At 38.5% G+C, this 11,100-nt stretch overlaps 1 long non-coding RNA gene across 1 annotated transcript; it reads right to left on the reverse strand.

Annotated features, from left to right (window-relative positions):
• Positions 1-5,358: 5,358 nt before the first annotated feature.
• On the reverse strand, positions 5,359-8,133 carry LOC131229130 (uncharacterized). The gene is made up of 3 exons (XR_009163185.1): positions 7,821-8,133; positions 6,732-6,812; positions 5,359-6,532 (listed from the first exon to the last, which is right to left on the reverse strand). It is a non-coding gene; the product is annotated as an uncharacterized LOC131229130 (long non-coding RNA).
• Positions 8,134-11,100: the final 2,967 nt, after the last annotated feature.

Below are 11,100 nucleotides of genomic sequence, written 5' to 3' on the forward strand. Positions count from 1 at the left end.
CCTTCTTGTTCTACAAAGTGGCATTCTCTTCTGATTTGATGTCTCCATTTGTGTATGATTGTAGCGAGCTGTCGGACAAAGTGCCCACTATAATGGTAATCCGTGTGGTGGGCATTTACGATGGCATGGACATGGTTAATGTCTTCTCGCAATTGTCTAAGTTGTTTCTGAAAAACTTGATTAGCGTGAAGTCATCATGTCATCATAATGTAAAATTGTCGGGCCTCTTAGAATTCTTAAAGAATCTCTTTAACCAGTCATAGAACAGTGGCCAATTCCCGTGCATAAGGGTCGGTATTCTGAAAGGGATGAAGTTCTTTGAAGTGTGCAGCAATCTCTCCATCCCTTTACGCAAGACTTAAATTCAACAAATCTAACTGAAAAATAGAATTCACGAAGGTAATGGCACGACGAACAACACCGGAAGTCATGGCAAAGGAGATTGATTTCTGTTGTAACAAGATTAGCAAGTTGGAAGGATGTGATTAAAATGATTAATGATAAGAAAGCATATGCAAGTGAATAACGGGCATTTAATGCGGATCGCCAATAGTTAATGCGGATCACTATCTATCGGCAATCCACATTACCTAGCTTGGTTAAATTTTTAAAAAATAATAATTAAATAAATAAATAAATAATACACCCTGACTTTCCATATGAGACCACTATGCTCTCCACCATTCATACAAACACCAGATCATATTCTATTTCACAAACTATAACCATTCGTGTAAATAAATAAAGAAATAAATAACTTTAAATGGAATAGAACCACGCCAATGCCGGGATAGTGTGGTGGCCGTCCCTACAACTTTCAATAGTCGAATGAGCTTCAGCTCTTGGCGTGCTCCACTTCAAAAGAAAAAATAAAATAAAATAAATAAATAAATAAATAACACTGAAGAAGGCCAAGTGGCCTCTTGTAGCAAGGAGCCCACCTTTTCAACCAATCCCACACCATGGCCTATTGGATTGTCATCGAGAGCTTCGGCTCTCCGTTGTTGTTGCCTCATCTAAAAAACAAGGAAAAAGAGATGCTAAAAGGTGAAATGCCCTTTTCCCACACAAGGGACCCATTTATTGAACCCCGTATGAGACCCTACATGGGGCCTACTAGATACTATTGTGCCATCGAACGCATTTTGAGGGCAAAACTCATTACAAATGGACCACACTGGTGGGAATTATCTGGAATTAACACATAATATTAATATAGTTGTGGGTCATAAACAAGTCTAAAAAAACTGAAATGACCCTATTGTGGGTTCACGACAGTTAGAACATATCAAATGGAATGAGAGGTGAGCTTAATCATTGATTTAGTGGGCTCACACCCCATTCTCAAAAGGTGTTCTTGGCTTCCATGACATGCTAGCTATGTGAGAGGAAACAACGGATAGAGGGACATTTTTATCCTAAAAATATCCAAATATGCTAGGGCTAAAACAATAATGACTTCGTATTACCAAGTGAGCCCATTAATTAATATCCCTTGTCATGAGGGTGGATCCGGGTGTTTCTTAAGCCGTGGTGCTAACCTTGATCTTTGTTGTATATCTACGCCTTCGATCAGTTTTTCCAGATCATTGCAGGGTATGATCGCAAAAATAAGTAAATCGGAATCTCAACTGGACCACATGCAGAAAACAGTGACCATGGACCATTAAAAACTTACTGTGGGCACAAAAGTTTGGATCAATCTTATATTTGTTTCTTCCCTTCGGCCTGATATGTGTGACCTTATTAACAGGTTGGATGGAAACTAAACATTACGGTGGGCTCTAGTAAGTTTTTAATGGTGTGCGTTCAATGACCACTGTTTCCTGTGGTGTGGTCCACTTGAATTTGAATCTGCTTCATTTTTGTAACTATGCTGTAAAATGAGCTGGGAAAAAACTGATGGACGGCGTGGATATAGAACACACATATCAAGGTGGGCCCCACTGTCAGGGAAACACCCACAACGGTGTTAGCCGGTAACACCTACTCCGCTCCCCTAGAGCGAGTACATTTGCACTGCGAAACACGAGTAAAATATACAGGCTGCTAAGCTGGAGGGTCCCACTGGGTAGGATACCTTGCCTCAAAAAAGGCAGGCTGATCTCATTATCAGATGGGCAATACGTGCATGTCGAACTTTGATTGTTGGTCAATTACTTTTAACCGTCCAATTATTTGTACCTGTGGCTCACCCGATTTCCAAACGGTCTAATTTTTAAACCAGGGCTTCTATACAGTGGGATCTGCTCATCTACAAGCAACTCGAATATGAGGCACATGAACACAAGTAAAAAAGAAAGTAGCATTCATCTCGGCATAATCCTTTGAAGTAGAGCTGACACTGGACGACCCAGACTCATCCCACTCGTTCAGTTCCGATTCAATCCGAACCAAGTGGGTGGAGTTGATCCGAATTGAGTTGACTCCATCCAATCCGAACCTGAACTCAAACCGAGTGGAGTTCGAGTCACCCAGTTACTTGAATGGACTCGACCCAAAATTCAACTCGGTATTGACTCAACTGATCCGAAACTCAACTCGTACGTATATATTAAAAAAACTCAGATCTGACGTTTCGGATCTGAGATCCCATGTGGCTGATGGAGAGGCTGCAATTCTAGCCAGTGAATCTAGGTTTTGAGTGGTGATTTCAGCCCATGAATTCTCACCGCACCTGATTCAACTCGGTGCTAACTTGACCCAACTTGGTACTTGTGACTGGGTCAGACTCGGTATGGATTAGTCCAGGCAAGACCCGGACTCGGATTGGGTTAGGCACACTGGACTCGGCACCGAGTGGGTTCGAGTCAGGCCTACTTCAAAACCCAATCGAGTCCAGTCAGCCCTAACTCGGTCAGAGTCAACTCGATGCCCAGCTTTACTTTGAAGGTGGACTATTTCCCAACATAGTATTGCAGTTCGATAAGTTTGGACTTCAGCCGTTGGATGGGATCCTTTTCAAAGATAATTTATATGATGGGCCACACCGTGGATAGGGGATATCCAATAGAATTATATGATTGAAATATTTCAACCCTTTAATTATTCAATAGTTGTGGGGACTAAGAGACCGTCCATGTTCAAAACAAAAGAACAAAAGTAAGTTATAATCTACCATTGTCACAGTTTTTACTTTTATTTCCTTTGTTCCCCATCCATGGTGAGGCCCATCATATGAACGGATTGGATCATCAAAATAAAGCCGTAAATTTAAAATATAAAATCCTACGTATCTTAATTATAACAATGGGTCCGGAAGGCACTACAAGAAAACTGGACTTTGCTGGCGGTCAAAACTGCCGGCAAAGCCTTTGCCCGCGGTTATCTAACAGCCGGTAAAGCCTCAGTCGGTAAAGGCTTTACCAGTGACCAAGACCTTTACTGACAATTGCACTGGACGTGTGGTCAAACGCTACGGATAAAATCCGTAGCTAAATATGACTAGCCCCACAGTACGACCGTAGCCACTGGTACCGTAGCCATTGGTAAATGCATAGCCTGTTGAGTGGGGTTTAGAAAATCAGTTTCACATCAGCTGATACGGCAGTGTTGAATCCATATCAGCTTACCCCAATAAAATACAGGGAAACTCTTAGTTATTCTAGGTATATGATAGGCAATAAATAAAATTCATGGAAGCCCTCCTAGGCATATATTGTAAAGAAATTGCTGCCTATTCCAGTTTTTAACTAACATATTACAGGCAGACAATGCCTATAGTGAAATAAATCAAACCTTAATTGAACAGTTTCTGTGAATTAAAGTACAGAACATATAACAAATATTAGCACATGGTTACATATCAAAATATCTTAAACAAATCTTTATACACTATATCCAAAACCTTAATGTGATTTTTCAGCTGTATCCAAAACCTTTCCAGTTTCAGCACATGACATAATGTGGAACCATGGGTTGCTACCAATATCTTTCCATCAGGTGAAATGCTAAGCCGGTCATAATGCAAGTTGAGCCACTGGCATCATGAAGTGGAATGGGAAACACCTTCAAAGCCTTTAGGTCCTCATCAAGATGATAGCGAACTATTTGGTGTTCACTCCCCAAGTATAGGGTTGTGATGTAGTAATAAACTCAATGAGACCGATGTCGAATCCCAAGGGACTGATACTTGTACGTTACCTGAAACTAGGTAGAAATAGAACTCGCCTAAGATGAAATCTAAATCCAATATAAAGTGATGAATAATGGTGAGTGATTAATCTAAAACTTAAGAGAAATCAGAGATAAGAAACTAGGGATTTAGAGGATCCACTTGTAGAGATCAGGGAGATCTTATACCTGCTTCAAACATCATAAAAATTAAACTGAACTTCCTCTGATATAATTTTAGAGAGATGAAAGGTATATGAATTAGAATGGATTCTATCACCAAACCATGCCCAGGAGACAAAGTCAACAAAAGAATTAAACTAATTACCAACCAATCAGATGATTATGAAGGTTAGGAAGGGTACCGACATCCAACCATGCCCAGGAGACGATGGCGAACAACAGGGCTTCCTGATGTCATAATCAAAATAAGGAAAAACAAATACTCAAAGCCATTGCAAACCCATTGTAATTTCAGTCACAACAGGCCATTAAAAACTAAAAATATTTCCATAATAAAATTAAATCAAAAACCCCTTCAATCTAAACAAAAGGCACAAGCAACAAGTTCTCCTATCACGCTACAAGCTTCACCTCTTAGCCCTAGCTAAGAGGTTTAGCCTAAAAACCAGGCCCAACCCAAGCCAGCCCGCTTCTCTCGTTGCCTCTGCTCACGTCCACCTTGTTTCCAAGCTTCCGAATCTCCTCCCTACTACACCATCCAAAAGAATTGAAATTTGGCAAATATCCACCATTTTTCGTGCTCTTTCCATCAGTTCAGTTTAGGTCCAGATCTCCTAAGGATGTCCAAGATGCTTTCTTAATGGTTATTGTCCTCTGATCTCTCTGTTGGGTCACTTCCATGAGGATCTAATGGCTGAAATTTGACGTGTACGGTTAATTTATGGTCCTCAGGCCATGTATGAAGTTTCGAGCCGAGTGGATAGTGGAAACCCTGTGATCTTGCATTCTAACTTTCAGGCCACTTAAGCTTCAGTTTCTAAATTTTCTCAGATCTCTGGCGTGTATATCCATCGATCTCGGTCCCCTGGAGTCCATTCCTTGCTCTGGTGACTTCGGAGCGTTAAATCCATGCTTTTAATACTCTTTTTCAATCAAAGCTCATTATTACATCCTGCAACAAAAACACGATTAAATTATAATATTAGGCATTATTGTGTACGTAAAATCAGGCAGTAATTGGGGTCTGATATGCAATATTCGACCCTCAACATTTAGGTAAAAGGAAGCCACTGAACTAGGAAAATTTTTATCTGTCATAATAAGATTAAGAAGTGTGTGTGAGTGATCCAGGGTTCAATCCCTGGTAATGTTACTTTCCGAAAAAGAAATCTGTCATAACACATGCAAATACATCTGTCGACTGTCAATGATAAAATAAGGATTCAGATTAGATATTCAAAAGAATCCCATTCCCAACATACCACTAAAACAAGAGCCATTGCAAGCATTTCAGTTTTTAAATAACTTAAACAATCAGAAGAAAAGAGCTTTATCAAGATCAAGAAGAGCTATCTGAAAAACTCCTGAACTCAAAATGGTTATTTAATGATCTGATAGCTATCTAAAAGTAAGGGACTCTCTTCTAATTGGCAATAGTTGTCCATTATCTTAATGGATAGCTTTCCTTCTTTCAATTAATTTTCAATAACAATTTCAGCATTCTAAAACGATCTTGAGAGTTTTAATGGAAGATTTTCATGTGGAACAGTGGAAGCAACTCATGAGACAGTGGATTATTTGCAAAGCTATTTATTTGCCTACGAGAAAAACTCAGGTAGAGAGTGTCATTCCCTATATCAAGCATGCTCTTGACATTCTTTATGCATGTATTGTTTTATTATTGGTATGTGTGTGCACGTATTTGTTCTATTTGAGAACTCATCACCTGTTTGTTGAAAAAGGAAAGGGTTGCAGCACACCAGTAAAGGTCTTCCTCGAGTGCTGATTTCATGCTAGAATGCAAGATAACAACAACTGTAGAAGGCCTGCAACAGCCATTGCGTGAAGCCACACCTAGATATAAAACAGAAGGGGGGCCCGAACCCCTACTCGATAGACATACAGCCGCCGGCACACCCCTGAATTTTACAATCCACCCTCCTAACAGCCCTATAGCACACAACATATAGCAATAAGACAACCACCCATGAATCCATATATACAGCAAACACCAACCTTGTGAGCCCAAACATCCAGCCTCTAGTCTTCTACACAACTGCACATCAGCCAAACTACAAACATACCCACATGGTGGTGCATGATATGGAAACCTCTATAATACCTTTGAAATAGCCCATAAGCTAAAGTGGACTATGTACTCGTCACTTGTCATCAATCACGTCGAAATCATGAATTCCTCAATTGCGTAGGATTCACATCAGCTCTCGAGACCATGCTATGAAAGCAAAGATATTAATCAATCATATGCTTCTTATGATTAAGAAAACTAGATAAAATCAACTCAATGAGGGATTTTAAGAGGTTTTAACCTCTTCCCGTTATCAGCAATGTCATCTATGAGAAAAACTACATATGAATCAGAGAATCATGTTAAATGGAACAAAGGGAAAGAGATATCAAGGGTGATAGCTTACACAAATTCATCTCAATCACAGTCAAATGGTTGGGAAGATTCGTTTGGGAGAGAGTTATACTCTGTACTCAATGCCCTTGACCTACATGCATATGTTTATTACTATAAAATAAATAAATAATTGCCAATAGAATAAGACTAACAATTTTGTTTATTGAGTTACCTTGAAGAAGGATGAAAAAGAGAAGCACAAAACCATCCTTGTGTACATCCAAGCATAGCATAAGTACTCTGATTCAAGAAAATACTTATTGTTCTTTTCATTGTGGATTGCTGAAACGTGGGCCATGCAGCAAGAAACGTGGGCCATTCTGTATAATGACAAATGAAGGTCCCCATTGTGGATGGATCATAGCTTGAAATCACACTGAACAGACGATCTGAGTAATCAGGACCCACTTGTCAAGTCTCTTTTGAGATTCTAAGTAATCAGGATCCACTTGATTGGAATTGGTAGGATTTACAATAAGGACATCCCTTGTGTCCATCCCTGGGCCCACCAAAACTTTGCCCTTTCTAATTTATTGGTTAATGATCATGCAATACTTTTAGAGGACCCAGAGGGCCAAAGATACACACAATATTCTCCAAAGGGCAGGAGTTCACTTGGCATCCTCATGCAATTGTTTCCCAAGCATCTTTGCATCATCTCTCATGGCCAAAAATAAAAAATCATGCAGTGTCACCGTAAAATCAACAGAAAAGACGCATTAGAACTACCAGCACAACTAATGCAGCAAGCAGGAATATTCATTCCACAGATTTATCATTCCATATTTCGTAAATTGTAAGATATTAGGTACCCCCCCCAAAAAAAAAAAAAAAAAAAAAACAACAGGAATTTTCTAGGCAGGTGAATATTGTGATAATTTAATCATAATTGGGCTCCAGCATGATGCAATGAGTCAGAAGCAAACATGACAAACCCAGTGATCACAATCTAGCCTTGATAAACCATCTTAAAGTCAACATTGAAAACTTGGCTGGATCATCATCCTTCGCCACAAGTAACTAGTGAGAATTTCAATATAAAGATAACATGAAGTGGGCCACCATTCATTCTTCAATCTCACTGTTTGTTCCAATATACCTGAAAAGTGTTGAGAAAAGAGACAAGCCCTTGAGAGGAGATTGAGCAAGATCTCAATGTTGAATTAGCTCTTTTATTTCTTTCTACATCTGCACAACAAAAGGTCAAGTCATCTATGTTTAGGCCATAGAAACTTTGGCTCTCTACATGCCAAACAATTTTGAATCCAAAAATCAAAAATTGGATTTGGGTTTTGAATTTCTGCAGTTGAGGCCCTATGAATTTAAAAACCCAAAATGAAAGTTACCGTTTTCTAGCATTGGAGAGCCAAATTCAAATAAACAAAACAACCAAATGCCATTTCAAAGTCATCTTCCAGAAAGAAAGGAAAAAAGGAAAAGAAAAGAAAAATCCACTTGAGTTCTTTTGTGGGCAAAAACCTGCAGTTTGATATTGCACACAAGATGGGGTCAGATAGAATGTTCTGAATTTCTGGATCCTGCAGTAAACTGAAATGAACATAACAAGGAACTAGATTCAATAAGCCTTCTTTATGGATGAGTCCTAGAAGAATGACCCTCTTTATTAGAAGGATATCCAATTGGATATGGGAAAAATGAACAACTTCTAAATTACTGGTGCAATCAAATGAGTTGAGAAATGTTTACCCTATATCCACAGAGTGCTTGCTAGGAATATCATCCAGTGAAAAGAAGCACCTAAAACCAAAAAATAAATAAAAATTGGCAGCAAGCCCTGTAGAGATTTTAGGTTACAGGAACTGATGAAGGGAATGTTATAAACAGATAGGGAAGAAAAAAAAGACAATAGTTACTTTAGAAGAACACATGGATAATCCCTTCCACAAACAAACTCAAATGCAACTATGCAAACCTTAAGGTCCGTGATAAACCTCTCGAAATGCAACCGAACACTGGGGAAGCTATAGGAAATAACCTGATATATCACCCCTTGGCAACTATTTCAGTGAATTACAGGACTTCAGCCATAGCTTGAATGATGTGCTCCTACAATTCCCATTCTTCTGCTGCAGCCATAGCTTGAATGATGTGCAAATTAGTGAAAAAATGAAGAGAGATAAACAGAATGTGAATACTAAGGGATGAAGAGATCAGCAGGCCACCCAAATGAAGAACAGAGTCAGATCAGAGGACTTGCTTTGAATAAAAGGAACGCCCAAGTGAATACTAAGGGATGAATATAAGCAAATTAAAGTGCAGCATCAGTGCAATAAAAAAAAATGACAGACTGCTAGTGAAATTGGGTAGATTAGCTTTCCCCATGTGTGTACATATCAATGCCACATCTAGGTTATATCATGAGCCATATGCCTGCGCAACAATCCATCAACATTTTTATAAATAACTTATTCTAACGATGACAAGTTTCACTCTCGTCCAGCATTTTCTTGCACATAAATCAAAGGCCATGAACTTCCCAGATTTGCAAGAGAGTCAATTTTTATATATTTGGAGGACTGGTGCTACATGAGTAAAACACTATTCTACACAAAACTAGTTTCCTGTTTTGCTTTGGACATGTAACTATGAATGATATGTGCATGTATGTATGTGTAAAACATCATTATTCACCAAACCCAGTTTCCTATTTTTGTTTTTGACATGTATGTATGTATGTATGTATGTGTGATGTGTATGCATACGTATGGGTTATAATACACCATTCTTGATAAGACCCTGTTTTCTGCGTTGCTTTCACATTTATGTATATATGATGGATACATATATGTATCCATAAACTCCATTCTTCAGCCAATTTTGTTGTTTTTGCTTTTGGTATGTATGTGTATGTGTACATATATTGTATATATTGACTAGAGTTTGTATATGGGTACTTGTATTTTGAGCTGATTGATTCATGTGGTTCTCATTTTTATGCTATTTGGATTTTTTTCCCTCTTTAAATTTCTGTTTCTTTTGCTTTTCATTTTTCTTTTATGGTTGTTAATTTGAAGCTTCATGTTGTTGATAGCTTCCTTGTATATCTTTTGAGTGTGTGTGTGTGCTTGGTTGTGTTTGATTATTTAATTGGATTCTTAGAAATGATATATATATATATATATATATATATATATAGTTTTAGTTTTAGTTTTTTTCCTAATTCTTAGAAATTGATGCCTTTCTGTTTGTTTTTTTTTTAAATTTCCATCTCTCTCTCTCTCTCTCTCTCTCTCTCTCTCTCTCTCTCTCTCTCTCTCTCTCTCTCTCTCTCTCGCATTGCCCTGTCCGGTGCCAGTCGTCCCTACCACTTTCTATGTTTTCTTTTCTCTTGCTGATACTATTGATTTTTGTGAATTCTCATAAAGAAGAAAAGATTAAAAAAAAAAAGAAGAAGATAAATGTGAGGGGTGTATGACAATCCTAACCCTCAATTGATGGCCTTTTATGGATGTTGGTACCTTCTTTAGGAAAAGATGACACACCAAACTTCCTTGGAAAACACACCCCCAACCCTCATCCTCGCATCACCTTTCGGGGAAATTGCATCCAAACAGCCCCTGACCACCTTATTTAGGAAACCATGATCCAACCAAGTACCTTATTTTGGAAACCATGCCCCCAGCCCACCATTCTCATCCTTTGGCATCACCAGGAATCCCACAATTACAACTGCATTTCACCCTAACCCACTTACAGAAACTACTCTCTCAATCACACTACATGCCTTACTCACTTCACAAGTACAACCAACCCCACACCTCACACTCTCCCTTCTGTTCTCTCACAGGACCTGCCACAACCCACTGGTTACAATTACTTGTTAGAATTCTCAACCAATGGGCCATCATTGGCCAATAGTTTGGATTCAAATCGGATCAGATTGGTTTATCATGTATGAGATGTATGAGTATGCTGCAGGCCTTACTTAAGTGATCGTAAACATGATCCAAGGGGTAGCAAACACATGTATGCTCATGGTACGTAGAGTCCAAGATTGTGTGGTGTTTTGACTAGTGTGGAGTGTTAAAATATAGTAGTTTAAATGATAGCTTAGGACTCCCCTAAAGTCATAAGAACTGGCCTTAACTGTCGTATTCTGGAAGTCATTTTCTATGTTTTCTTTTCTCTTCCTGATACTATTGATTTTTAGAATTCTAGTTTAATTTCTATCGAGTTCCATGCCTTAAAAAAATTTCAATTTTCAGAGAAGAATTCTCATTTGGTTTATGTGAAAGTATATGCATTCAGTGGTTAATGATATTCACAAATTAAGATTTCTTGCATGCCTATTCTACTATGTATAAGAAATTTTAGATCTAACATTTCCATACAGTTATAATGATACCAAGACTATCGAA

Source organism: Magnolia sinica, chromosome 16 (assembly GCF_029962835.1).
Source record: "Magnolia sinica isolate HGM2019 chromosome 16, MsV1, whole genome shotgun sequence".
Taxonomy (NCBI): Eukaryota; Viridiplantae; Streptophyta; class Magnoliopsida; order Magnoliales; family Magnoliaceae; genus Magnolia; species Magnolia sinica.